Source organism: Coregonus clupeaformis, chromosome 21 (assembly GCF_020615455.1).
Source record: "Coregonus clupeaformis isolate EN_2021a chromosome 21, ASM2061545v1, whole genome shotgun sequence".
NCBI classification, from domain to species: Eukaryota; Metazoa; Chordata; class Actinopteri; order Salmoniformes; family Salmonidae; genus Coregonus; species Coregonus clupeaformis.
The window spans coordinates 58,433,737-58,436,657 of record NC_059212.1 but is presented as its reverse complement, the minus strand read 5'-3'; positions in this window follow the sequence as shown (position 1 = coordinate 58,436,657).

The window sequence follows — 2,921 nt, the reverse complement described above, 5'->3', positions numbered from 1 at the left end:
GCCCTGTCCTTTGTGTCATTTCTTGGATAATAGGGTGTTGTTTTTTCATCCTTTCATCTGCACTAACACTGTCTCTTTCAAGACGAAAATACAGTACACCTCATGCAGTTATATGTAAAACAGATCTCATGAGGTTTCTTATGTGGTCATTTACTTTTCAGTTTGACCTGACGTGAACTCTCAATATACTATAATCCACCAGAAAAAATGTGTCAGACCCTGCACAAACATATCTTTGCAGTGCACCAGTCTCTGCATGGGTAAAGCAGGGGGCGTTAAGGGTTAAATCAAGATCAGCAGTCTGAGGCGCCAAAGGGACTTTCAAATGGGCCTGCTGCTGCATCTAGAAAAAACCCCACCAGAATCTGCTCCCAAATCCCTGTGTTTTGCACTGAGTTAAACGTTTTGGTCTTTTCAAAATGCTGCCGCTTAATTAGCAGTAGAATCCGGAGGGGACTTCTTCTTGGTCTCTAGCACTGGTACTTAACTCAATTTGTACTTAGCATGTGGAATGCTAGTAAATAGAAATGAAGTTGGTTTCATTAGTCAATTTCAGTTTCGGTACAACTAACTGTCCTGTAAAAACATTACTGTTGATTTTGTGGTTAGATTTGAAATAATAAAGGGAAACTGATTATTATGCGTAGCTAACATACTAACCAGTTATATAGTACAGAATTACAACACTTAAGCTATAGCTACACATTTTAAGTACAGTTCTTTTAATAAAGCTGTACTACTAAATCCAGTTACTCTGCTTAACTACAGAACTGTACTGTATGGTATCAAGGGTTACTAGACATTACAGATTGATATGGAAATGATGGATATTCAAAGAAATTGTATTAATATCACAAAAGTCTGTGTCTGTTTAGTTTAGTAAACAGCTTATTTATTCCTTTACAAAATAGGTACAAATACAGAAGTATGTTTTTCACACAAACATAACATTTTCAAGATATGTACAGAGTTTACCAAAAATAACGTAGTTCTAATAAACACATGGTCATGTAAACAATATTTACAAATTATGCATACATTAAAACATACATTTTCCAACTGGGTACATCAGTAATCCTTATATTTTGGCTAAAAAGCTGAAGTAGTAGAAATGTTCTCCATATTTATTTATCAGAAATCATACAAATAATTATTCAAATATGAACCACTGAACAAATAGGTATTTTTGTGCTTCTTTTAAACTTCAATTTTTTAACTATAAGTACTTTCGAGATAAAATTGCATTGTCTAAATTGTGGCAAATGAAATGCCAATTAAAAAAGAACTCAAAAGAAGAATATATAAATAGTTAAAAAATACGTTTCCCTTTCAACACCAACTGACAATACTGTTTGATGCTTAAAAGAGACAGGAACTATTTATTTCTATACATTAGTAACACAGCTTTCTGTTTTTTCTCATAGTATAAGTAATAAAAAACAGTATATAATAGTGCTGTTAGAAAAAACTTCAATGCACATTAATTTCCAAATGTTGCCCATTCAACAAATAAATTACAAAGCGACACAAGACAGAAGCTGCATAGAGGCGAGGGTATTCAAAACCAAACAATAACAGAAAGACCATGTTAATAAGAGGTTGGTCAGAAACAGGTGACAACACTGAGGCCTTGCAGAGTTTGACCCTAATTACAAGGATGTATAGCTACTGACAGAGAGGCATTGGTCTCCTACCTCTCATTCTAGAGACAACATAAAAACATACAACTATAAAAACAATGCAATGTCAATATTAGGCTAAAATTAAGAATTCTCAAAACTGTACTCCAACAACTGTCCAGCTCCTCACAAGTCTGATATGTATTGTTAATTGTCTTGAAGTGAAACAGAGGAAACCCTAAGATGGGAGCTGCTTGTCAAATGACCATACTGCACTCTGGGCGTCTGCTGAGGGTATGGGCCTGGCTTCACAGAATAGGTTCTTCAGACAACCTAAAGCATTGTGGAAATGGGCATCTGAATTCTAAAAGTACATCTAGAAAAAATATGTTTCTCCATAAGTTTGGGTACAGAGAGAGACTACTGTGCCTTGCTCATTGGGGGTGACTGGCCAGGATCCACCATATTGGTGGACTATGGTAGCTCTGACCATGGTTTGATTATTGACCTGTTGGATTGGCTCAGACTATCTGCATTGCATTAAAACAAAGTTTATAAAGTGAAAGAATACAAAGAATACAATTTGCTTATTGACAGTTAAATGTTACCTTTCAGGTATTTTACATTTGTTCATGTTTTTTAAGTGTACTGTGTGTAAATTGTAAAGTATTTTAGTCTGTAATGTCTTTTTCGTTATGTGTCGGACCCCAGGTAGACTAGCTGTCATCATGGCGTCAGCTAAAGGGATCCAAATAAAATAAAATCATAACAATTTTCAATGCACATGATTTTACAGAATATCTCAGTATTGAGTCATTGACATTACATGTGGTAAAAATATCATACATGCTGTTTAAAAGTATTCAAAATGACTATTTACATTTAAAGAGCTCGATTTATGTTATGCTGTAATCCATTTTCTGAAGATAAATGTTCCAAAAAGCTGCTCTGGTACATTTCTGGTGTAAAGAATCAGACTACTCTATGAATTGTTAGTTTTGTGTAACCATATTCATTGAACTTTGTTGAACAAATAAGTTCTAGAGAATATTGTAGGATGTATTAAGTTCGAAATATGATTATTTTAAAGAAAATAAACATGAAGTTAAGCATCACTTTGAGATGGTTCATTCAGTATATCGCCTTGGACGTCAAATTTACAACTAACTGATATACAACTGACATGGAAAAAGTACTGGCTCAGGTCCTTAGACACAAAAACACATCAATTCTTAAAAACCAGTCCCACTAAAACCCAAGGAGTTTGCATCACCATGGCCTTAAATCCAACACTCTAAATAC